Here is a 25,365-nt window from a genome sequence, read left to right on the forward strand (position 1 = left end):
GCGCGGGGCTGGCAGGGCCCCGGCGGCGGCGGCGGCGGCCCCGGGAGCGGCGCGGCGGCCGGCACTCGGCGCTGTCCGTCGCCGCGGGTGCTGAGGAGCCCGCGGGCGGGGGTGCGGCGGGCCGGTGCGGGGCGGCGGGGCTGGGCACGGGAAGTTTCGGCAGGCGCTGCATTAACGGGGAGTAGTGGGGGGGCTGTTGTTCGGGGAGGGGAAGGGCAGTGTCAGATGGACACAGCGAGAACAGCGCTGGCGCCGCGCGGAGCTGCTTTTCCCCGAGAATCGTATTCTTTAATATTAAAAAAAAAAAAAAAAAAAAAAAAAAACACCAAAACAAAAACCCAAAACCAAACAAAAAACCCAATCCCACGCAAAGTTTGGATTTCTGCCTAATTCTCGATGCATTTGTGGAGCGCCTCCCAGTTTCGGAGAATATCTGTCTAGAGTCTCAGTATAGAGTGTTTTCGCCATGACTCGGTGCATTTCACTTTTTCAAACGGCTTTTGTTCAAGTTGAAGGAAACCCACTGCATCAGTTATTTGAGTTCCAACGCCAGCTAATGGGGTTACAGCCTTCAGTTTCACAGCGGGGAAAAATTACAGTGTTTGTTATTTACTTTCCAGCTGCCATTTAGAATACGACTAGAAATCTTGCTCTGTTAGAGGATACAGGAAATAACACCTAAAATGAGATTAAAATAGAGGAGAGTGTGTTGGAAATAATTTTTAAATTATTTAAGGTAATGTAGCTATCAAAGTATTTTTTTATTTTTCTCTCTTTGTTTTTCTCATTTCTTTCAAATTCAATTAAGAGTCTGTGGTACAAAACAAATGCTGTCTTCTCGTATGTTTTCATAGGAAGCATAGTGGTAATATGTCAACGGAGGCAAGGGCTTATGTTAAGGAAGAAATCTGTAGAAAAAGCAAGCATCTTGTATTAATTTCAGTTGGAATCTAATCAACAAGCTGGTCAGTCACCGAGTGCAGTGGATAATGAGGGCTGTGTGTGCTGCATAATTACTCATGGCTGAAGAAGTGCGGAGTACCCCTGCTCTGCGCGGGTTCGGACCGTGCGGTGCTAATTTCATTGCCCCCTCCCCACCACTCACACGGAAGCTGTTCTTAGCATCAAGAGCCGGGGTGAAATAGCACGGAGAAGTTCCTTAGCGCTAGGCGAAGTGTGCTGTGCCATGACGTTGCAGAGATCCTTTCTATTTAGTTGGCGAACAATAAACGTTTATTATCACCGCGGCAGATCATCAGACAAAGCTTCCCCCTCCCGCCTCCCCCAGGCACGAGCGCTGCTGATAAGGGAACTGCTCCGGGTGACAGGCGGAGCCGCAGGCGCCATTCGGAAATAACTTCTTTTATTATTGTTATTTTTCCCCCGGTTCGCCTTTTGCAAACCTTGGCAGGGCGGCGGCAGGTGTCAGGGCGGAGGTGCGCTGCCGCCGCCCCCGCCCGCCGCCGCGGAGCCGCCTGCCCGGCTCGGCGCCTCGCAGCCGCCCGGCTCCGCCGTTCGGGCACGCGCGGGGAGCAGTGAGTGCGCTGAATCCGTACTTTGAAGCCTTTTTCGCCTTAGATTTTTGTGGCTTTAGGAGGCCTGATAGAGGAGTGCCTCTGCTGAGATCGGAGCCTTTGCTATTTTTTTCTTTGATTTTTTTTTTTTTTTTTCCTTCTCCATCGCCTTCCTTTCCACCCTCCCTCCTCTTGGTAGCACATCGAGTCAGTGTGAGTCAGGACTTGTAAAATGCATTTCCAAAGCTCAGATGAAAAGTCTCTCAGGCGTGTCTGCTGCTTTATCGGAGCTTTCCCAAGCCCACCTATGCAAACAGATTTGTAATATTTGTGTGCTTAACCGTGCATCTCTTTTACAGGAATCTGTTGCTGCGTATGACATCTCTTGCAAGCTCCCAGAGAGAATTGATGGAGCATACAGCTAGGGAATAGGATACCAGAGAAGCACAGAGGAAGAATCCAGGCAATCACCAGGTAAAGTCAGCCTTACTTTGATTTATTTCCTTTCATCTCGCCTGCAAGCTCTTGCCCACTCCAGTAAGGGAGCAGAAGAGCAGAGGAACTGTACCTGTGTGTATTAAATGCCTACTCCTCTCGTTCGCTTCCTTAGGATGGAAAGGTTCAGCGTCCACTGGATATGGGACAAGATCGCTTGGCAACCCTTGTGGATTCTGCTTCTTCTGGAGGCGAATTATAGTTATGGATTTATTGTCCCGGTGCAGCACTTCCACCAGCAGCAGCAACAGCAGCAGCTTTCTGACTCTCTTCGGTGACGGGTATTCTTGGGTGGATAATACGGATTACGTTGTTATTGCTTAAGAATACGCGTAGTCGAGGAGAGTACCGGCGGCGGGCAGGCAGGCAGGCAGCGCGACCGCCCCCAGCCCACCAGCTGGCTCCTCACCTCCTCTAGTTGCCAAGGTAGCACCTTTTCCATCTTTTCCTACGCTTTGCAATGTTTCATTCTGTGTCTGTGCCCGGGCGGGGGGAGCTCGAACGCCCTGTCTCTTGCGGAGGGGGTGCCCGGTGTGTGTGTGTGCGTGGGAGCAAGCCCAGGGCTGGGGAGGGCCGCGGCAGGGCTAGCCAAGCTGCTCGGCAGAGGGTGGCCGGGGGAGCCGCGGCCGCTGCGGGCTGCGCCTTCGCGGGCAGCGCTCTTTAGGCTGCGCCGGGGCCGGGGGACGGCTCTCGCCCCGTCCGGGCAGCCCCGCTGCCCCGGCACTCGGTCGGCAGCCCCCCAGCCCGCTCCGACCGCGGCTCCTCGCCCCGCTGCGGCGTGGGACGCGCATGGGGAACCGAGGCGGCCGGCCTCGCCTGCCAGGGCTCCCTCCCACCGGGCCACGGAGTGCCCGCGGGGCCGCGGCGGCCCCGGCTCCGTCCGCGCCCCCCGGCAGAGCCCGGGCAGCCGCCCCGCCGGCGGTCACGGCCCCCGCGCCCGCAGCAGCCGAGTCGTGCGGGGCTGGGGGTGCCCGCGGGCGGGGAGGTGCCGAGCACCCCGCGCTAGCGAGGCGAGGGACAGCCCGCACGGCCGCAGAGCGCCCGACGCCCGGGGAAGCCCCTCTTCCCCGGCTGCCGCCGGCTTCGGCCATCCAGTGGGGCCGCTCCTGGGGAGCAGTTTGAGGCCGCTTGCTTTCAATGAAAGCATGCCCCTCTTGCTCTTTTATCCTCACCCTGCAACCTGGAGAGGGCAGGATTAAGAATCCACATTCACACCAGCTCTAGCCAAGCAGAGTTTATCAGTTTTTGAGGCCCCGGATTGAGACACAAGTTCAGGGCCAGAGCTGAGGGTTTTTTTTTCCCTCTGCAGCTCAGGTGGTGGTTTATTTGTGCCCTTTTCGAGAGCTCAGGACTCCCCAAATGCTACTTGCAGCTGGACAGGTGGGAGACACAACTAAGGGAGTGTTGATTCCCGTAACTGGCCAGGACATGCCCCATCGCTTTAGCGCAGAAAAAGTGCATCTGTCCTTCTCTCCAATCTCAGCAGCAGGGTACAGGATTTGATTAAAACCCTGATCAGTCTTTCAGATGTTTGCTTAGGAAAATCCAGGCGTAGCATTCATAGTTCCTGTCTTTTTTTCCCCTGCTCCTCTGTCCACAAGCCTGGCAGGGAAAAGGAGCAGGGTGTGATCATGCCTGTGTTTTGCCATTCAAGGCCTCTCCACATGCCCATATGATCCCAGGTCTTGTTGCCATGTAGTCACAATTGTGAGACCAGATTTCAGCCTTAAGTGAACTAGATCAGAAGCCATTTTAAAGCAAGACCAGGAGTCCTGTGATAAGACAGCCTTTTTGAATACATCCTTCCCCAACCTCAGCTATGATGGGGCTAGGAATGATTTTTAATGTGGACAAGCCAGACATGAGGTGATCGCTGAGAGTGCGAGGTGGGCTGATGGAGGATGTCTTTCTCTCTGTCTCTTGCTTAGAGATTTAAATGCTGTCAATGTTCTACTTAATAATTTCCAACAACTGCCAAAGCAATGTTAGGCTGTTGCCTTTAGTAGTGAGTGGAGTGCTCGTTGTAACACAGACGTGTGGATCTGTTATTCTTTAGACATATCTTTGATGCTAGCACTCTGATCCTTGTGTTTCTCTAATATCACTTGAAAGCAGATTTTTTTTCCTTGTAGTTTAGTATGTTCAACAGCCTCAGAAAAAATGTTAAATTATGCTTTAAAAAGACATGATCAGCTGCTAAGCCATAGTCAGTTCAGCACCGTAACACAGCCACATTCACAAGTGCTACAGGAACAGCGATGGAAACACTATTTTAAAATCCAGGTTTGTATTACAAACCTTCCTCTGGTCAGAGCTTTTAGTTTACATTTTCCATTGAGTCATGACTTAGAATATTATTAAGAGTTCCCATTTCATCACATGAAGGGCATGGATTTGTTTGCTCTTTGCTTGGTTGAGTGTCTTGTGTAGTATGTATTGGACTGGTACCCATAAATACAAGCTTAGCAAATGGTTCTTTATACTTGGTCTCTTCTAGTTGCTTTCTGTAAAGCATGATGAGGTGGTTTTGCTGAATAATGCCTTAATGACAGGACTGATGCATTTTTAATGCATGTACTCTTTGTCATTGTCAAAATTAACATTTTGATGATTGTAGATTTCTCTTCTCTAAAATCTTTTGGGAATTGCTTTGCTATGTGGGTTAAAAGAGTGAAAGTGTAGGATCCAATTGGAGAAATACTGGATATGCTTGCCAAAATGATTCTAGAATATTGTATAAATGCTCAATGTGGACTCTTGGATGATGTTTCCAGTAGCATGACCTCAGAGGGACTCCCCCCATTTATTAGCAGTTCCAGGGGTCTGTCACATATTCATATTGAAGGACAGAAGGGGTCATTTCTGAACAACAGATGTCTAAGTAGTGACTGTTCATACTATGGGTCCGATCCTGGCAATGCTCGTAGCTTCCACGGGACTGCTCAGGAAACCAAGCTTGCTCATGTTAAATCCAAAATATTTAGGGCCAAATCCCACTATCCAATGCAACAGCGAAGTCCCAATTGATTGCACTGTGGGAAAGATTAGACCCCTAGTGAAAGGGATTTTTTTACAATACTACACTTCCTACTTCGCTTTAGAAATTGCGAATCCTGGGTGCTAAAAAAATTACTCTAAAACCTCTCTGCCTCTAGTAGTCAAATGATATTTCATTAATGGCAAACATTACACTAAAAGTTTATAGTGGAACATAGTAAGAAATTACTTTATAAATAAGGGAGTTTAATTGTTTCAGTATGAGCATTTCCTAGGACATTTTAGAATGAGGTTTGTGGCAGCACCAACTGTGCATTAATAGCTATTTTGGTGAGGGCATATTTAATTAATTCAGAATGCTAAATTTCTGTTTTAAAATGGGTTTTATAATCTGCATCCTGGTAGAAAATCAAATTTAAAAATTACCCCAACAATAATTACTTGAACTTAGCCTTGTCTTTAAAGGCCATAATCCTATGAAGATTTATATCTCTGGGTAGTTTTCTCTGCTGGAGTAGCCTCGAAGGCTGCTGCCATAGGCAAGTCTTTGTCACGCCAGGGCCCCCAGAGTGGCACAGGCGGTTGATGGCAGAGCAGATGCTGGTGTGGCAGCGGCCCTGGTGCAGCGCAGGTGACACTGGACACTGGCTGTCCCCCACCCTGCTCGGGCCTTCCCACAGTGGGGAGCTGCCCAAAGGACTGTGTGGATCTCTGGGCACAATGGGCACATCATGCCCCATGGCAGGAGTGGGAGTACAGAAAGTAGTTTTGGTCCCTGCTGTCCTGTGCAAGCAGTGTCACAGCCCTGCCTGGGTCTGCCCATAGCGTGAAGCATTTCTATGCTTAGCAGTACCCTAAATTAAGTGCTCGGGACTGCCACTGGACTTCAGGTGCTCTTTCCAGAAATATGTAAAACTACAGCCCTTACATATGTGTATATCCCTGAATGGTATAAATATACATATTTACACACAGGCACCCCTCTCTGAATTCAGGGAGGCTAGAGCATAGCAGAAAAGCCTCATTCTCCCAGACCCGACAGAGGCACAACACCCACTCACCTCAGCAGGGGCTGTGCTGTTGCAGTGGGTATTTATAACCTGTGCTATGATTCCTCTTGCTGCTGCAAATTTGCCTAAAATAAATGCCCACAGTGGTGCACGTAGATGTATACAGTTATGCAGATGTTTTTACTTTCTGCTTTTAAGACTACATATGATTTTGAGGCGAGTGTAAGTTTTCTTCCCATAACAAGTTATTGTCTTTCGTGTCAGTTCAGGCAGCTTCTAGTGTTCATAGGATTTCCTCGAGGAAACTGAAAACAGTAATATCTATACATCCATACAGCTCCACACATACTTTGCAGCTGTAAGAATAAGCTAACTAGCCTTTTTCTCTGCCTTTTTACATTACACTAGCTGTGACATACACAACGGATTTTTGTGCACTTTTTAAAAGTAAATAATGTCTTTACATACACAAAAGGGTTTTTCTTCTCTTCCTTTTAATAGATTACTGTTTTTCGGAAAAGCATCACCCTCAGGTATTACCCATAGCTGTTATGACACCTCACCATTTAGTGTTGTAATGGTAAATCATAAAACTCATTATTAAGAGCCATAAATTTTTACCAGAATCATCATCTACCTCCTGAAAGCTTTAATGGTAGAAACATTTCCTGGGCTAACGCCCATGATGATTACATGCTCTTTATTGCTATCATTTAGTAACCAAATTGCTCAAAAATCAAAGGACCTGATTATCCCATACCTGCAATGCATAGAACTATTTATAAATGTTGGCTCGATAATAACAATGACTCAAAAGAAATTTAAATGACAGGCCAAAAATAAGTAGTCTAAAAGTGAAAAAACAAGCCAGAATTCATAGAGGTGATGGAAAGAGTCTGACTGCAAAGGACAGAGAGGATCCTGAGGCAGGTAAAGAGAAGAGTCTAGGAGGTGATGGTAGAAGGTAGATGTGACCCAGCTTTTCAGAGGGCAAAGGAGAGGTGAAGCACCAGGGACTGTAGGTGAGGAGGCATCACAGTGTGGCGCTGGAAGTATGTACCAGAAGTGTTGAAACCAGGGCTGGAACATCACACAAGTTTGGTAGTTTGCTTCCTGGAAAAACAGTATCTAGTTATAAGCAGCCAACCAAAAATTAGGTGAAGTGTTCCAGAAAGTAGAGCGGGTTGATTGATGGGAAAAATAAGAGCCTTGAATATATACCTGAAAGATGGTTTATATATATTTTCTATATATACACATGCACATATATATATATATATATATATATATATATATAGTATATATATATATATATATATATATCTGACTATACATATCTAGCCAAAATTACATAGTAATGCCCATATAGATAAATGAAATGAGTATCCTGCTTTTGAAATCATTCTCCTGCGGAAACCAGCAGGAAAGAAGTGTAGCCTGGCGTGTGCAAATAGCCTAGAAGCTATGTACAGAGAAAATGCAGCATGGCTATCAAGAAACATTTCCTTTCAGTGAACCCAATACCCCTCTAGCCAGTGGGGATGATATAAAGCAACAGAGCAATCTCCAGGCAGGAAAGCCCTTGCCTGGGAGATGTAAAATTAACTTGGCCAAGAGACAGCAAGCAGTAGTCACCCTAGGAGGGCTGGAGAGCCGTCTGGGGAGGCCTTCTTGCCTCTGACTCTTGCAACACAGCTCCATGTAGCTGAAATGGCTCCGATAATTTCTCAGCACTTTATACCACTAGAAAGAAAGGGCCAGGCCCACAAGAGGTAACTTACACTTTCCAAACTACCCAAGAGTATTTTAGATTAGGTAGATATTTTATCTGTTTTGGGGTCAGTTGTCACCGCTGTGTTGTTCTGTATCAGCTCATCTGAGTTGCACGCAATGTACACCCCTTTCACATTATTGCATGAGGCATGAAATGTGGAAAAATATAGCTGACTTTAATATTAATTGCTGATTCATAACCTTGTTTGTAATATTAGTGGTTCCTTTACTCAGGAACAATCAGGACAATACCACAAAGTTTATTGATGATCACAGGTCAAACCAATCTTTTAAATCACTGGAGATCAAAGATAAAGTGATCAACATGGGGCTGGTATTCTCTAATTGGAGAAAGAGGAACATTCTGAACCAGAACAGTACAGCATGCAATTGTGCAGCCTGTTACCAAAAAAAGAACCATCTCACTGCATCTTACAGAGGCATTTACATAGATAATGTAGATTTCATATGACTACTTTTAGATTATCTGATAGTAATAGCGGTGCAAATATGCACATACTCCTAAAAGATGCTGATAAAAAATCAAATAAAAAGGCATCACTAATTACTGCATTATTAAGGATTTATTTTATTTCTTCAATTTAGGTGGAAAATAGAGCAGGGAGGCTTGATGCACTAATGTTTCCCACCATCTGGAAACTCTTCCTTTAACAATCATTCTTCAGGAGATAACTTACTTGACTACTCCAAGAAAATGCATTTTATATTACCCCTTCATCAATTTGCCATGATACATCCTTCTGTGTTACAGTTTATTGCTTCCTGTTTTACTGGAGCAACACGTATTACAGTCTTGATGCTCTAGTTCTTAAAAATTACCACTGTGGTAAAAACTGTTTCTTGTTCCCCTACCTTCCTCCTCTGCCTTGCTGTCCCCCTTCCTGTTTACAAAACATGCAAAAGATTTGAGGGGATGGAAGGGATTTTCTGTCTCAACATATTTTATTTTAGAAATCTCAGGATCATTTAATTTTCTAATTTTTTTTTTTTATTTTTTGAAGGTCTTGAACTATAGAGGAGAGTAGTGGGCACTTTCTCAGACCTCAACTTAAGACATGGTGAATTTTCCATTTTTAAGATAGAGACCTTTTTCCCCACGTGTTTGCCAGGGTCTGAGTTATGCAGAACATAATAACATAATTACTTTCAAGGTTTCAGTACAATCCTTTCTGTTTTTACTGCTCATTGTCCTTTATTGTGTTATGACATCCTGTGGCTGTCCCATAATGTGTCACACATGTAATAACATAAATCCATCTGCCTTCACTTGTTCAAAGAACCCCTTGATGAAAACGGCATCTGCAAGTCCTGCTCTAGGAAGCAAGAGCCAAACCCACTCCCTTTTGCTCTTCTTGTTTAGGTGCTTGTATTTCTATTTAATTTTTTACCAGCAAAGAAGGCAGCACCAGTACAGACCCTTGGTTAGAGATGAATATAGACATGTTTAGTTTTCTTTTTCTAGAGCTGCAGTGAGGCATTGCTGCTCACTCTGCTCCAGCCTCCCTGGTAGAGAGGGAGGAAAAACTCCAGCAAGGCAAAGGATGCTGAATGGGCATGATGAGAAATCCAAGAAAAACAAATCAAATAAATAAATCAACACACACAATACCTAGCTAGGTTTTTCAGGTTTTAGTTTTTATCAAATGCAACTCTTTTTTAAGTATTCCACATTTCTTGGATGCAAAACTTAAACATGTGCCCTGTAGAGAGGCTCAGAACAATAGCTCTGCTTTCTCCAATAAAATCTCTCTTCTGAGATTAACTCTGGAGCTAGCAGTGAGGTCAGCGTTTCATTTCATATAAGTCAGCTCATGCTGACAAGGGTCTGGCCTTCTTAGTGATGGGCCGTTTGCTGCTCAGAAGTGTGAGGAATGGCTTTCTGAAATATCGATAGCTCGCCTTCACTAGAGTTCATGATCAAATTTAGCTGGCAACTATCAATGTGCTACAGCCAGACTGCAGGGCTGAGATGCTCAGGCTTGGGCCAGCTGCTAAGGTCTGCTTCCTAAATCAGAGGCTAACTCTTCCATTAGTGTGAATCAGTGGTTTATAACGACGTCAAATAAGATTTGTGTCAGAGTGGCTCAGACTACAGCCCAGTCTCGGGATTTGAAAAGGAATAGAAAAATTAGACTGCAACTATTAGAATTCTTTTTTCATTTGGCTTTGTTTTGCATATTTGTAAATGTGCCTCCACACACATGCATTTTGTTCCCATAGACTTGTGGCCATGTGGCTGCCATTTAACATGGACCTAAGAGCGCAGAATCTTACTCCTGGTGTGGTTTGATTGACATGTGCAGAGATCTCACATAAAAGCTCTGGGATCCCGCTTTTCATCCATAAAAGGAAAGCAGGCGAGCTTCATCCCTGGCTAAACCCTTTGCACAATATACATCAATAATGAGGCAGCATCTATTTATACATTGCTCACTGGAAATGACTGAATTCAGACAGAAGTTGGTGAGGCAGCCTGAGCTCCACCAGCCTCCATGGAGTCTATTGTTAGTACCCAGGATGACTCCTTAGGCAAATGGAGGAGAGAGGCACGATTTGGAGCATACCATGCCAAGGGAGGAATACCAGCTTCCACACTTGGCAGGTGGTGTCTCCTCTCAGAGAATGCCTTCTCTGGCTCTGCCAGAACCCAGCAGTCCTGAAGGAGGAATGCAGGAGAAATGGTCACAAGAGCGCAGCCCCGCTGCTGCTCCCTGGGAAGTGGAATGCTGACTTGGGTTTACCCACAGGGCGAGAGCTCCCTGCCTTTCTTCATGAGATAAGGACATGTCCAAGAGGGAATGGGAGGAAGGCGGGTCTACCTTCATACACGCTGATACCGTCTTGCCATATTGTTGCAGAAGGTTTTCAACAGTATATCTTTACCTAGAAAGAGAAGTGTGCAGTAAAAAAGCCCCATTCAGCGTTACGGCATAGGCTAGGTACATCTGTGTGCCGATTGTCCACCAACACGTGTCTGTGATGATGAAAACTGCTTTTTTTGTGAGATATTTATCATAAATAAGGCACTCAGAACCCCTTAGCAGAGCAAAATCCAGACAGTTCTTTTTCTCTATATCCTTCTTCACTCCTGCTTTCCTCTGTGGCTCTTGTGTACTTTGCCCATATGCTCTAAAGCTATTTTGTTTGCAGTTTTATGTATGTTTTATGTAAATTAGAAGAATCAAGCTCCTCTGCTTGTTAAATTATAAATTGAGTGGAAATTGGCCGACTCTCTTTAGACTATGTAAGTTATACAAGATGTAAGTAATCAAGCTCAGTAGGCTGGGTTGGGGAGGGAAAACACGTCAATAGCGTGGGCCACGTGAGCTGTGTCCATGTGTCTCTGTGCGCTGCTGCTTGCCTTTGCAGCCTCAGACATCTCTTTGCTCTAAAGTGCCAATCTAACTCCTTTAGCCCATTCTCCAAGATGCAGGTTTGTTGCCTCCTTTGGTAGTTTGCTTGGTATATTCAGTACGCCTTGTATAAATGAACTGCTCTTAAATGCCTGTTTCCACTCTCTTTCTTTAGGATCAGAGTAGATTCAGACTGCCTCCTCTGGGAGCACTGATTCATTTTCCTTCCCTTCTTCCCCTGTAAGTTAAAATGCCTGTTGATTTTAGTGTCTGTCTCCTTGGCTTACTCCCTGCTTTGGCTCTATTTCCCATACCCCACATGGCTTTTCATATGCTTGAATCTTGCTCTGGGTTATCTTTTCCTTAGTAGCCCACTGCAACCTCACAGAGTAGGACTGTGGTGCAAGAGCAGGAGCCTGGCAGTGGCTGGCAGCCTGTGAAACACTGCCAGGAGAGCAGGGAAGTTGGTTGGTGTCTTTCTTGGTGAGATGGTGGAGAATCTGCTGCAGGCCAGAAAAGACAGTTTCACTGTAGCCTGTTAGGGCACCAATTAGACCAAGTTTTTAGAAAAAAGGGGCTTAAAATCAGACACCTAGGCCTATCTTTACACAGTCAGGTAGGACCAGTGTTATTATAAGCAGATATAAGTACTCCTAAGAGATGAGACTGATTGCAGTCTCAGCACAGACAGGCATTGGCTGCACTGGCATCCACAGGCTGCCAGAGTGACCAGAGCAGCCTTGTGCTGTGTCCAGCAGCTCGTCCACCCCAGCAGCACCAAGCTGCATCCGGGCAGAGCTTGGGGTAGCTCTGCTCTCCATCTTTTAGCTCCATGCCAGGCAGCAAACAGAGAAAAACATCTTCAGAGAGGCAGTTTAGTGCAGTTCTTATCAACTGACCAACATTTTAAAGCCAGCATCACGGAGATTGAATCCCACTGCCATGGAAAGTCCAGGTTAGAAATTTATTGCTGGAGGGGGAATTGTGGGCATTGGGTGGGCTCTGCAGGCAAGGCCCTGGGAACAGACCTTTAGTGAACAGCCTGTTCCCAGGTACTGCACAGCCCGGTGTGCTCTGCTGACTCTGGGAGGGGTTGAAGCATGTGCTCAGCAAAAAGGGATCCCAAATGAGTAGCCACAAGGTCTTCAGGAGTCTCAGGCAAGGACTCATGGCACAAAGGGGACCTTCTCTGCTCAGGCTGTGCCCTCCAGTTGTTTGAGTTTGGGCTCTCTTTTACTGAGTTCATAAAATACATGTTTTTTTTTTTTTTTTAATAATTAAATACTTTGATTCAGTGATATACCTTCAGAATGGGGTTTATTCTGTGCAGTCAAATGTTTACTGAGGATGATAAAATACACCCAACCTGCCTTTCTAGAGCTGCTTCTTTTACTTCAAAGGGAAGGCATAACCTTTTGTTCCCTGGTGTGATTTTTACTGAACCTCTGCCTACTTTATTTATCAGGCCACATATAAATTTATTACCACTTGTGTTTCCAAATAAAAGACTCATAAGTTGGTAAGTAGTCTATAAGCTGCTATTCCTTGAAACTCATAAAAGGATGATTTTGATTAATGGAATTGCTAATTAAAGCTGCTTTTCAATACCCAAAAATTAAGTTAACAGTAATTAATGTAGCCAGCCTGGAACCTTAGGAAACTACTGCCAGCAAGTGTCTTTTGGTGCACTCAAGAGGATGCGTTTTGATTGTTGGCACCAACAGACAGGTTGGGAATTGTAAACATGGTAATTAGCAGTAAGTTTCTGGATCTCAACTTGCCAGACTGGCAGTCTGATTCTTGGAGTAGTTGTCACATGGGAGGAGGGAAAAACAAAGTAAGGGAATTAGAGCAACCTTGCATTGCTCCACCAACATATGCCACTGGACCAATGTTTTTCTTGGCAAAGATCTCTGACAAGGCGCTTAAAAGCAGCATTGCAGCCCTACTGCAAACTGTGAACCTCACTGCAGGCATCAACCAAGCAGCTGGCTCTGGCTCTTCTGTTTGAACTATGAGTGTTGCTCCATGGTAAGGAATTTCAGAGTCTGAGATCCTTCCACTCTACCTCTGTGGTGGAGCACAGTGTTGATAAGGTTATCAACAATAATGGGATTAAAAGAGTTAAAATCCAGCTTTTGCAGTAATCCCGGAGTATTCTATTGTTGAGCTATCAAAGATTAAGGTTATAGTAACCTTATTAATCCTTGGTGTAGTGTAAATAAAAAGGAAATGTCAACCTTAATTCCACCATGAAATTAAATCTTCACTTCTCTAAATGATGATTCAAACGCAGCTTACTGCAGCCAATGTGGTTTATGAAAATGCGTAACCCATGTGAATTTAAGAAATCCAATCTGAGAAACAGAGAGAAAGGGGTGATAAAACATGGCACTTGTTTTGTTTAAAATGAAAAAAAAATAGTATTAATTCAGCTTGTATGTCTGCAGAAACTATACCTAGAACCAAAAAAGTATGCAAAGAATTAGGAAGGGACTGAATGTTCAGGGTGTACATCCATGTGAGGCAGAGAATGCAGCTGCCAGCTCACAGCAGAACAGCCATCCCTGTGCCAGGGAGCAGCCACAGCACAGCTGGTGCTGCTCCATTCCTGTCCTCTGCTTGCAGGACACTGTGTGGCCTTGTTAGTCAGTATCAGGGACAGGATGCCCTGACACAAGAGTTTAACTGAGCATTGATCCACTTGTGCTTTCAGTGCCAGAGACAACGTGATGAAAACCAAAAAATGTCAGAAATGAAATGGTTGCTGAACCGTCTGCAAACAGCAAGCCTTCACAGGTGCTGGTGTGAAGAGCAGACATTTTCCTGGCTAAGGTGATTTCCAGAGGGGTGGGAGCTGCCTATTTTGGCAATGGATGGTTTCCTCCTCACTTATGCTGGGCACAGCCTCTACTCACCCTGCCCACACAGACTGAACCTCTAAGTAGGTCTGAAACTGCCCTCTGGGATTAGCTAGCTGAAGAGAAGGAAAGACAGACAGACTGAGCTTTGCTTAGAAGTCAATGGGATCTGGTCCAGGTAGATCTGTGTTTGTGGGGAGCAGGTGGGGAATTACAGTAAGCAGAAGTGGTCTGACTCTTTGTTACGCTTTTTTGATTTGGAGGAGAAATAAAGTAGTGGTAAAATGGGGTGATTCAGAATGATTCTGCATATTAAGTATCTCAATCACTCACTCCAAGTCTAGGAGAGTGGTAGTTAAGTATCAAGGAGCTGCCTATAGAACTGAGCTCTCTGGAGGGCAAGAGGCATTGCCAGAAAATAAGAGATGGTTTTAGAGGGGCTGGGAAAGGGGCTTTGCCACCTCAGCAAAACCCATCTGCCCCATGGTTTCCGCATGTCCTGGAAATTACTGGGTTTGTGGATTGATAGAGCTGGAGAGTGGGCATGTTCTGCATCTTCATATTGTTTGCTCCATTTCTCATAAACTCTGATAAAGTTGCATGATGAAACTCAGGCTCATAAAAGAGCTCATTTTAAGATTTTTTTTTTTCTTCACTCACTGAATCATGCTCTTCTCTGGTGTGAATTGTCACAGCTCCAGAGTGTGCACCGGTTCAGATGTGCCCGCTGGGTCCTGGGCTGTCTCCATCCCTCCACAGCTGTGATTGCTGCCACAAACACAAATTGGCTTGCTCTGGCTCTTGTCTTTCTGCAGCGTAGGAACAGATAATGGGCCCACGGGGTTGTTCAGAAATATTGCTGGTTTCCAGTGCTAGCATAATGGTCCCTTCTAGGTAGTATCCCTTTCCTGGACAATTTCCCAGTAAAATAGTAAATGGCAACTGCAGAGCAGTAAAGGCAATGGCGTATTTGTTTGACTGACATTTCAGAGCCTGCAGAGCAAATGCAATTAGGATCCACATTGTGCTGCAGTTTCCTTTCTTCATTTCCATGCCTTGGAAGAACTACTGTTAGGATCAGCTTAAGTTTGGTCCCTGCTACCTTAGAGTGGTGGAGATGCTCCAGGGATGGAAGGCAGCGTGTGCCCAAGTCTGTGTGACACCCTTTGCATTGGGACCAGTCAGTGCCTCAGAGGGCTCAGCTGGGACAGGAGCTGCTGCCACTCCCCTGCTGGCACTGCAGCCCCAGGCAATAGTGATTTTGTTAGTGGGTGTGCACTTCCCCTGGACTCAGCAGGACTGACACCAGGGTGGCTCTGTGGCACTAACCCTGCACTTCTCACTGGGGAGTAATCTCTGTCCATGCCCATGATTCTGTGCTGGGCAAAGCAGCACAGGGTTTGGGCTACCCCGGCCTTCACCAGGGGCATCCAATGGTTTGTTTGGAATATTGCAGGATCAACAGTTGATGCGCTTTGAGCACTTTGATACAGACTTGGCAGCAGAAAGAAATGTGAAAAAACTGGTGATAATCATACAGATTTGCCTGAAGGAGGTAATTGAAAACAAATTGCTACTAAGAGCCACGGCCATGATTAATTGTGGTGAAGCACTGTGGGCCACTCACCTGTAGGAAAAGACTGCTAGAGGATAAATGGGGGTCAAAATTGTTTCTGCCCTGGTGCAGAAAGAGGGTCTCAGTCATGTAATTTGGTTTATAGGGTTATTCTGTACCTCCTAGATTCTGATATGAAAATCCAAGCCTGCAGAGAAATGCTTTAATGGCTGGAAGTAATGCAGCCAGTGTTGGCAGGAGCAGCTGTGTCTTGCTTTGGTGGCAGGGGGATGGCCAGGCTGTGTGGCATCCCTTCTGCCACAGGCAAGTCCGAGCTGACCCCCACGGGAGAGGCACAGGCAGCTGTCACGTCCCCTCTCAGCAGGATGGAGTCTGCAATGTGCACAGAGCCACCACCCTACAGCCTGCTCCAACTGTGAGTTTTATCTTTCATGTGGACCATTGCTGCCATGTACTGTTTTATTTGTTAGCAAATTTAAACATTACAATGTCTGCTGTTTGTGGTGCTTCTTGGATGTCTGGACTCGTGCAGATGCTAATGCCTGTGTGAGCTGATGAAGTGTTTTGCACTGTGGGTCCTCTGGGCACAGAGTCAGGGAAAGCCAGGACGTGGGGTGGCATTGATCTGCTGCCTTGGGGTGACAGGAGGGGGGTCTGCCCTTGCTGGGCAGTGGCTCCCCAGGACAAAACTTCTTTGTCCCTCAGAGAAGCTCTTTCCAAAATGCTATTGCAAGGATTCAGGAGATGAAAACAATGATAAAAAGGATGATACAATTTTTACTAAACTTCACTTTTTCTAGATATTTTGATTCAGAGTTCCTGCAGGGTAAAAAAAAAAATTCTGTAGCTTCCTGTGTCTGGTGACAAATTCTTGCATATTTGCTTGGTGCTCAGGGAACTAAGTATAGGAGCACACTACAGGCTGTGCTGCTCTGTTTGCTCTCTGTGCCAAGGTGCAAGAATGGGAAAGACAGGACAGCATGAAAAACGGGAACCAAAGTTTCTTAAAGCAGTCTAAATGCAGGGCAACCCTGCTGAGTTTGTGATGTTACGTGAGCATTGGCTGAAACAGCTCTGAGGGTTGGGCCACCCCAACTGGAGCCTCAACTGCAGCATTTCAAAAAGGACATTAAAGCATACACATGTAGCACAAGTATTAGAATATGAAACCCCCCATCTACTCTGAGATATTGGAAGAGCCATCACCTGCCTCTCTTTGGAAGAGAGAGATCTATCATCCTTTGATAGTTAACATACTCTTATATAGAAAACCAAAACATGCTGATCTGACTTATTATTCTTATTATTATTGACACTTTTGGGAAGTTTGGTATTTTAACCATTTCTCTTCCTTTACAACAAAATACCCAAGTGCTGTCCATGCAGAAAAGCCTGTCCCCAAACAGTGAGACTGATGTGACAGTGTTAGGGACATGCAATCATGCTCCCCTCTCTGGGAGTCTTGCCTGCACAAGAGCTGCAAGCTGTCAGGCTTTCCCCACTGGAATGGCAGCTCTGCTGCACAGGGTCCATGGGCAATTGCTCTTGTTTTTAACATGTGGGATCATGAGTTGCTCTTCCACTCAGTGTTGGGGTTGAAAAATACTGTTATTATGAAAATACAGGAGGCTGACTGAGAAATCAGTGAGTATACTACCTGGATGCTCCAAGTTTAGATATCGTAATTGATAAGGGATATAAAATAGATGACTTTTTTCAAGCCAAAAGATACTCTGTTAATGTGATGCAATTTGAACATGTTTGTTTTAAGAATACAACCATGTTTTACCGTCAGGCGTGCACCTGTATGCACAGGCACACATGAACGGAATAACTGCAGAATTCCAGCACTGCCCAGAGTTTAGGTGCTGTAGGAAGCTGGCAGTATGGAATGTACTGGGTGAAGCACAGTACCTTTACAATAGCATGGAAGTCTGACTGGTGCTGGATGAAAATGTTTTCCCCTACATAAATACAGCTGGTAAATACAAGTTCACAATCCCTGTATTTTCCTTTATTTTCTTTTATTTCTTTAAGCTGAAAGGAAAAAGCCGGGGGGGGATGGGTTTCCTATGGAAGGAAAAGTTCTTGGCAGGACAACAGCTCTATGCATGCTCTATAGGTTAATGGATACAAGGAGCTGCTGAGCACAAAGTGCGTGTGGTGGGTGGACGGGGTTCACAGGGGGCCAGGTGGGGTCACCTGGGGCCAGGACGTTTGGGAGCTCAGGGAGCTTCAGTGGTCAGGGTGGTGGATTGCTGTCATGAACAGACGCCACCTAATCCCGCGGATAAACAGCAGCTAACCACATGCCCAAGGCCAGCGCCACGGCCCTGGCTTCGTCCCATGCCGCCGCTCCTCAGGCTGTGGTGCTGAGTGTCGGCGCTGCTCCGCCTTGGTGTGGCTCTGCCTGGGGGCACGGGAGGGGTGCCTGGGCACAGCCAGCGCTGCAGCAGCCCTGCTCGCTGCCGGGGAGGGGGTCTGTGCCGGGCCGGGCCTGGCCGGGCGGGGGTCGCAGCCGCCGCGGCTCCGCGGGCTGTGCGCGGCTCCCGGAGCGGCGGCTCCGCCCGGCCCGGAAGATGCGGCTCCATGGCATCAGCAGGGCCCCCGGGCTCTCGGCCCCTCTTTTCCTCTTGCATATGCGTCAAGTACAGTGTGGTGTAGGAGGCTTTCCATGGAAGGAAACTGAGGAAGCCAGGAAATTCTTTTCTATGGTGGTAAATATTTATACATCTATTATTTAGACTAATAAAATCTTAAAAAGTTGATTTTTTTTCCCCCCAGAAATCTGGTATTACCTTTAGAATATGAGAGCAGGAACTCACTGGAAATTATAAGAGAGAGGTCTTGGTTAAAGAAACTGCAGCTAAGGACCTCTTTCTTTAGGAACTTCCAGTCTACCTACTGATGGATTCCGAATAGCTACTCTAAAGCTCTGTGAGACTGAGTATGATTTCCAAAGGATATATCCATACAATGATTTAAGTCTGATATTCACAAGACAAAAGCTTTTGTTGCATTAAACAAATCCCTGCAGTTCTCTGGGTTAACTTGCTGCTCAGTGGAAAGCTGGGGACACCAGATTGCCAAGTGGGTGAAGAATGGTGGAGGGAATTGGTCTGATGAGCTGAGGAGTCACAATCCAGTCCTGTGACCCTTGCTGCACCTTCCCTGCCCAGCGCTGCTCTTCCAGGCAGGATTCAAGCCTCTGATACCTCAGTTTTCCTGCCCAATTACATAAAATGAGATCAGGAAAAAAACTGTTTACTACAGCATGTTCTAGTTTTTGGATCCAAACAGATTGCTGTACATTGGGTGTGAAACTCCCTAATGTTTTAGAAATTATGCTGGAACGTCTCTGATTGACAGCTCTGAGCAAAGCACTTTCTGAGGTTATGTAAATGCCTGAAAAGAAATCTAACCCCAGATCTTAGTTGTGTAGCAGATTTGAGGCCTGTGAATTCTAGGCACTGCCAGATTTTAAAGCCCTGCTGCTACCTTACATAAATACTCATAAATACTTACAGTAAGTGTCCTAAAAAGATCTTTGGTTGCCCAAGTGAGCTAGAAGAAAGCATTGCAGGGCTGCCCCATCTCTACTGGTCACACGGAACATGCAATTCTGCCCAGGGCTGCTTCAGCAAGAGTTGGGAACCTGTCCCCCTTCACGTGCAGATAGAACAGTGCATACCAGGGATCACATCCCAGGCAGAGGAAGGAAGTTGCTTTCGTTTATGATCCCCAGTAAGAGGGCAAAGAGACCTTTCCTTCTGTATCTGTGCTCTAGAATGACGCAGAAACAATTTTAACACATGTTTATAAATTCCACCCGAGTGTTGCAGCCCTTGCTATGAATCTCAAAAGTGTATTCGAGATTTATTAGTATTGGGCTGCTTCTGACACAAGGGATGTGGGGGACAAAGAGCAGCAGCTTCTGTGCTATAAGGAAGCACAAAAAACATGTCAGTACACTTGTAATTTTATGCTTCTAAATGTTATCCAAATGCCATTGTACTTGCAACTATTCTGTGTGCATTAAATCTGAGGTGCAGAACCCTATCTCATATTAAAAATGTGAAAGTAACATTATAGTCTCTCTAATGTTTTCATGAGAACTGTTGTCAGCTCTTATAGCCCTGTCCTTTGTGTGACTTAAGGCAGAAAACCATGAGTTACTGCATTTTAAAAAGTTCAGAAAGATGTGCTTAAGTTAATAGAAGTCTTTATTTTCAGGGTTTGAATAGGTATGTAAAAACAAGGGGATTGAATAATTGCAAAGTTGATATGACAGAGCACACTAAATAATAGCTGTGATTAATCTTGTAGAATTGTTAATTAATAATTGGCAAAATGTTTTCTGTATGCAGCAACTTCTAGAATGAGCTGACTCATTATTGCATTTAAGGAGTGGCACCTTGAGTTGTGATCTGATGCCTATTAAAAATTGCAATTGATTTTTTGTTTTGGAGAGATTGAATCAGGGTCCTAAAGGACCTGTGACATTTTTCAAACAAAATGCCTGTTGTTTCCTTAGTTCTTTGCTGCTTATCCCAGACTAGGTAAGAAATCAGCACTAAATTACAGCATTACCCACTTCTCCTCTCCTGAAGGGAACAGAGGAGAGGGACAGAGCACCTGAGCAAAGGGAAAAGGTAGAGGAGGAACAGGGCAGAAAGGAATGACTGGAAAGAGAAGAAATGGAGAGAAAAGCAGAAAGGAAAGAAGCAAAAGGAGAAAAGAGAATGAAAAGTCGGAGAGCACGGGGACTCATGTGGCCCATGGCTGCCCTAATGAGCTGCTGCTGGTCACAGGCCCTGGCTGATGTTCATCCACGTTCAGCTGGCCTGAGGTCTACAAGGAACATGAGTTAGCACCAGTTCCCAGCTAAATCTCAGCAGGTTTACTGTTTACCAGACTGTGACAAAAGATGAAGTTATGTCCTATCTGGCCACAAACTGGGCTGTAGGTCCTCTTTTTATTTATTTTTTTTTTCTAATAGGAGAGCTAGCTGATGTTTCTTGCTACTATCAAAAAGAAAAAAAAATCAGTGGTTGTGATTAAGAGGAGATAAGTATTTAAAATAAAATATACATTCATATAAAGTGATTTCATATAGAGATTCAGTGATAACCAGATGACTGAAATCAACGCATCCTTATCAAAGGCCAAAGATTATTTTGTAAGGTGTTTACATGCTATCTCTGCTCTCATTGTACCCTCTTAGAGATTTACAGATGGGAACAATGAAAAAAATATGTTCCATGCAACTACTTGCTGCTGCCTTATAAAAAGCCAAAGCCCAATAAACTTCAATATGGAGTAAACTAATAGCATCCTTGTGAAAGAGTAACCTGAGGAGTTTTGTCCTACTACTGATAGTAAAATAAGACCTGTCAATGAGATTCAGCCTTCCTAAAAAACTAGGTTAAGATAAGATTTGAAAGAGTTTGGCTTGGCCTTTCAATTCATGAGAATGAATTCTGGGCTTGGGTTGGGAAGTTAAAAGCATATCTTCTGTAAATCTTTATTTTGTGCTTTGGAGAGACGAGTACACTTGTCCTCTGGTAATCAGAAACATCACCTACCCTCACACAAAGAGTAGATATCTGATAAAAGCTCTGGTCACAATTTGTGCTTTGCTTTCCTGATCATCAGTGCAATTTTAAAATCATGTTTCAGAGGAAGTCCATGCATTCCTCACTGAGCAGGAATAATCCACCAGGTCTGAGCAGGAAGAGTTAACATCCTAGACACAGTGCTTTGTACAAAGCAAAGAATATAAAGAATATTCCAGGAAAGCCATAAAAAGAGATGATGCAGTAATTGTTTCTGGGATGTTAAAAATACTGTTGTGCTTCCAAGTTGCTGCATGAGCCTGACTGCAGTGTCTGGCTCAGGGTGACTCTGGGGATGGCACTCTCACAGATATCAGCAATGCAGAGTAGTCCCAAGCAGGTCCTAAGACTTTAACATGTGATGAGGCCAGAAGTAGTTTGGTGCAGTGGTAATGATTTATTTAATGCAACTAATGTATGTAAAGATGCATCTGAGACAGTGTGGGGTCTGCCAAGAGCACTTTCTTGGACACCAAAGTGATCAATCCAGGCTGGAGGTTGAAGGCTTGAGTAGACTCAAGCCTTCAAGACTTGAGTACTCAAGACTTGAGTAGTCTGTGGGATCAAGCTACTAATTTTTAGTGGGTTTGAGCTGTTCTTAAATAAACTTTCATTATTTAGGGTGGCACCGCTAAGTCTACTTCCTACTGAGCAATAGGAAGACACAGCATCTACAACAGTAATAGTTTTACTCAAATTGATTTAATGTCTGGAATAATAGGAAGCTTACAGAGCTTGGATGAGGGGTGAAGGAGGTGGACAGAAAGAGGTGGAAACAGAGAGGAAGAAAGCTCAGCTGGCTGCAGACAAAGGAGAAATGTGTCTTCTAAGTTTTCTTCTGTCAGCTGAAGCACACCATGTTGCACATAGGAGCAGGGAATACTTGTGGCACACCTTTGAAGACATTCTTGACTTTGTGACCTGTTTAGTGACAGGTGAACAGCCCCTGGGTGAAGTGGGTGTGCTGCCTTTTACACCCTTTCAATGTCTCACTCCACAACTGGGACCCACCACAGGGTCCTTCAGGCTGTGGTTTACTGAATGGTCTGTTAAGGGGCCTAATTACAGTCTCAAATTCCCAAAGGTTTTTCTAGTCTGTCTAAAATATTTATGTCTGCGACAATTCAGACCTGTTTATGTATCTTTTTTTTGCCTGCTGGGTAAAAAGTAGTCTGGCTTTTACAACATGTCTGTATACAGGGTTTTAGTAGCTTGGATTGCTTTTATATATTTATAATGAAAGTAACAGCCCTTAAAAATTGGATTATTGATCATGGGAAGGTAGTAGGTATTTTTAATCTTAGGAGAAAGACTACAAATAAATCAAATTATATGAAGTATTTTATTTAAAGACATTTGATTTTTTAAAAAACTGCTACATCTGGTGTTTGTATAAATGGAATAATTCTGTTTCTTCATATGAGGATTCAGAGGAAACCATGGTAGGAGTTAGTGCTTCTCACTCAGTAAAGTGCACTGATGTCAATAAGTCAAAATTAAACTCTTCCCAAATTGCAAAAAAACACTGAAATATTAAAAAGTAATCTTTGGATGGCTGTAAAATTCCCATTTCAGCTGATAAATTCTCCACAGGAATTGTGATCTTTACATGATGCACTGAAAATGTAGGATGCCATCATGTACACCCATACACACATAGGATGTGTAGTTGAGCATGTGTGTAAGTGTGTGTATGTATATTTCTAAACCTAAATATCTACATACATATTGCACTGTCATGAAGCACCAAGGGCTGCTTTTGACCCTGCAGTCTGTGCCACTTCTGTGGATGTCCTGTCCCACCAGTACCTGTAGCAGTCTTTCCAACTGTCCTGCTTGGAATGTGGCTCTTCCCACCCTAGTGATGATGAATTGCAGCACAAACACCCTCCCTGTCCTTGTTATGACCAGGTGTCTGAATTTGGGGGTTTGTTTGCATGTTCCAGATGTTTGCTCTGCCAGATTTGAACACAGGAATGTGAGGCCAGTGGGCTGAGCCTCATGAAGCAGAGAAGAGAAGCATTTAGCCTGGAGTTTGTATCTTCCATCATTTCCAAGGGTGAGGCAGAAAACTGGTTTCTCCCTGGGAGAAGTCAACCAAAGAGGAAGTGTGCCTTCAAAGAGGTGGGACTGTGTGAATGCCAGTGGTCTTTGTCATTAACCAGCTCTCTTCAAGCTGGCTGAGGAGCTGACAGGTTCTGTCGATTAAATCTCATGCCTTCAAAAGACAGGAACAAAATCACCACTGTAATGCTTGGCAAAGCAAAATGTTTTTGTTTGCTGTCAAGGGTTTAACTCACGTGCAGCCCTGATGCCCTCTTTGGATGTCAAAGAAAGAGGCTTTGCAAGTAAAAGGCTGCCTGCCTCACCAGCCTGTCTGACCCCAATGATGAAGTGCTCCAGCATCAGAAGTCACCTTCTGTGTTCAGCTGAGCTCAACTGGAATCGTGCTCTCTGGCTGTGCTGTTAAGTGGCTCTGAAGATGTTACAGGTGCAGAGCTGTGCTGCTGTATTTCAAGTGATCATAAAAACTCATGGATAAATTGAAAAAGTGTGACTTTTCATTGTAGCAAGCTTGGACTGGATAAGCAACTCCATCATTGTGCTAAGGCAGCAGATGCAGTCAGTGTTTGGAGGAAATGGTTCATGACCTGATAATGCTTTCCAAGAGATTCAGAGAGGAAAAAAGATGCTGGAGGCTTCTCATGTCAGAATAACACTGGTGGGACAGGCAAGGGAAACAGAAGGATCAGACAGTGGGAGAGAATGAACAGAAAGGTGCAATGCAAGCTGAAAACCCCTTTGCTGTGCTTCAGGCTTACTCTTGTGCTCAAAGATGTGGGACAAAAAGCAATAGCTTCAGGAAGAGCCCTTTCCTGAGGACCAGCAGAGCGTGCCAGGAGGGTGCTGCAGTCATTGGCTCTGCAGCCAAAGTGAGGAGCAAAGCCACAATCTGATGGGGTTGGGCTGCAGTGGTCAGATTCAAGATCTGGATCACCCTGAGAGTTGGGTCCGATGGGTCTCCAGAACCAAGGAAGGCCCTCAGGCACTCTCTCCACGTGGGGATTCACAGCCAGCTGGGATAGGGTCTATTGGATGCTGGGATGGACACTTGCCCCAGAAGCATCACATCAAAGCTGCTCCTTAGCCAAGCAGGCGTGGATGGGCTGTTACGAGGGCGTTTTGGTCGGTGAGCAGCTAGCCCTGCGACTATGTGGGCGCTGGTCCCGAGTGCGAGCCGTGACCTGTGTGGGTCTGGGGCAGAGGGCCAGGGCGCTGCCCAGGGACTTGGTCCTGAGGAAGGGCAGCTCTGAGTCTTGACAAAAGCCAAGCTTGTCTTGCATAAATTCTCTGGTGGTTCAGGCTGGCCAAATTAAACATGTCCCTTACCTTGGCTTTGTCACAACTTTGACAGAAGTCCCAGGTGTGGCTCAGAGCTGACCCTGTACAGGGCACTCTGGGGCAGGAAAGGGCAGACATGGAGCCTGCCACTGTCAGGGCTTGGCCACCATGCTCCCACTGAGGTGACTCACTGAGGAGCCCCTTGGGCAGCAGGTGGACACAGCCTTTGTTCCCTGCTGACCCGCTCCATATACAGAGGGCTGTGCTGGGCAGCTGTGCTGGGGCCACGGCTGCTCCCTGGAAGGAGGAGAGATCAGAGAGGGGAAGAGTGTGGATTGGGAGAAGGGAGAAGGTGATAAATCAGCTCCTCGAGGCAGGGGCTGAGGTTGATATGTTGCTGTGGTGAGCTGTATTACCTGACAGGACTTGCCCCATGCCAAGGGTAGGTCATCTTTCCTTTGACTCATAGGGTGAGTTGGGGGGTGTGTTTGCTAGACCAAGAAATCTCTCAGTGCTGCGCTGGGTCTTTACATGGTCAGTTGTGGTATGTTGTGCTGCCCTGTGATCTGCAATTTCTATTTTATTATTTACATGAACTCAGGCTCTTGCTGTCTTGAGGGAATTTCACCTAAGTAAGCGCTCAGAAAATTTATCTTTATTCAAATCATAAGCACAAACACCTTTGACATAATTTTTCTCTGTATTACTTTGCATAGGTTCTTTTTAAAGAAGTTAATAAAGCTGGCAGCACAACTCCATTGACTCTCAGCAGAACACTTCTCTCATTCCTGCGATCCCTTTCATAACC

At 45.4% G+C, this 25,365-nt stretch overlaps 1 long non-coding RNA gene across 3 annotated transcripts in view; it reads left to right on the forward strand.

Moving 5' to 3' along the window:
• The window catches only part of LOC137479344 (uncharacterized), a 33,927-nt gene that overhangs the window by 3,179 nt on the left and 5,383 nt on the right, over positions 1-25,365 (forward strand). For 2 of the 3 annotated variants that reach the window (XR_011002174.1, XR_011002173.1), the window contains 2 exons: positions 1,874-1,988; positions 2,125-2,435. This is a non-coding gene — a long non-coding RNA (uncharacterized lncRNA). Of the gene's footprint in view, positions 1-1,873; positions 1,989-2,124; positions 2,436-23,161; positions 24,453-25,365 lie in introns of those variants that run through there. The other variant, XR_011002175.1, reaches the window with a different exon arrangement.

Source organism: Anomalospiza imberbis, chromosome 9 (assembly GCF_031753505.1).
Source record: "Anomalospiza imberbis isolate Cuckoo-Finch-1a 21T00152 chromosome 9, ASM3175350v1, whole genome shotgun sequence".
Classification (NCBI taxonomy): Eukaryota; Metazoa; Chordata; class Aves; order Passeriformes; family Viduidae; genus Anomalospiza; species Anomalospiza imberbis.